This window comes from Bos indicus, chromosome 7, assembly GCF_029378745.1.
Source record: "Bos indicus isolate NIAB-ARS_2022 breed Sahiwal x Tharparkar chromosome 7, NIAB-ARS_B.indTharparkar_mat_pri_1.0, whole genome shotgun sequence".
Lineage (NCBI taxonomy): Eukaryota > Metazoa > Chordata > Mammalia > Artiodactyla > Bovidae > Bos > Bos indicus.
In genome coordinates this window covers 77,372,086-77,373,294 of record NC_091766.1, presented here as the reverse complement: position 1 = coordinate 77,373,294, position 1,209 = coordinate 77,372,086, and the positions used below count along the sequence as shown (strand labels likewise).

General features: G+C 45.2%; 1 non-coding gene across 1 annotated transcript; it reads left to right on the top strand.

The window, feature by feature from the left end:
• Positions 1-923: 923 nt before the first annotated feature.
• On the top strand, positions 924-995 carry TRNAC-ACA (transfer RNA cysteine (anticodon ACA)). The gene has a single exon. It is a non-coding gene; the product is annotated as a tRNA-Cys (tRNA).
• Positions 996-1,209: the final 214 nt, after the last annotated feature.

Sequence of the window (1,209 nt, the reverse complement as noted above, 5' to 3'; positions counted from 1 at the left end):
AGAGAGGAAGGGAGGGACAAAGGGAAAGAATTGGGGAACAGCAGCCACTCTGACAAGGGCTATCCTCTGCTTTTTCTCCCGATCCCCTGGCTTGGACCCAACTGTTAGTTCCTTTATACTCAATAAGTATTTCTGGAGCACCAATTTTGTGATGAGGATGGTTCCCAAGAGGAACAAAAGACACAAGTAGCATCTGTGTCCTTACCTGGGGCTTAGAATTTATTAGTAGAGCAGATAAATCTATCAACAATTACAAAACAATGTGGTTAGGGCCTAGAAGAGGGATAGAGGGGGTTATGTGAAAACAGGGAAGAGAGAATTCAATATGGCTTGGGTGGAATGAGAGGTTGACAGGAAAGGCTTTGAATAGGACATTGAAGCTTTGGATTAAACATTGTAAAGACAAGAATATCACCAGCAAAGGGATAGGTACAGAAAGGTCAAGGGGTGAGAGCAGAAGGTGGGTGAGAGAGGTTTAGTAGAGACTGAAGGAGCTATTTCAATAGAGCTGCAACTATGAACAGAGCAGGACCCACTCTCCAGGAGACCTCCCAGAGATCTAGCCCAGTCATAGTACAGCCTGGGGTAGGAGGAGGGCCCCAGGGACTGTGCAATGGGCAAGGAAGCCAGAATCAAAGAGTCTGAACATATCCCTTCCACCTACCCACCTGTCTGGTGGGGCTCCTTTGTCCTCTTGTAAATCCTTCCTCCCCTCTGGCCTCCCTTTCTTCCTGCCTTAGTTCTTATTCCCTGACTGCACCCCAGCTTTGTTTCTCTGTCCCTGTACTTCTCTCTTCAGTAAGACAGACCAGATAGTAACTGTTATCTATCACTTTTTAAAATAACTTATTTATAATCCTGAACTCCTTTTTAAGGGAAAAAAGTGGGAAATAAACAGTTTAGTTATACACATATAATGGGCTTCCCTGGTGGCTTAGATGGTAAAGCATCTGCCTACAGTGCAGAAGACCCAGGTTCGATCCCTGGGTTGGGAAGATCCCCTGGAGAAGAAAATGGCAACTCACTTCAAGATTTTTCTCTTGCCTGGAAAATCCCATGGATGGAGGAGCCTGGTAGGCTACAGTCCACGGGGTCACAAAGAATTGGACATGACTAAGCGACTTCACGTCACTTTGTATACATGTACTTTTTTTTTTCAAAATAGGGGAGGGTTGCATAATTTTCCCCCCATATGGCTCTGCACTGATT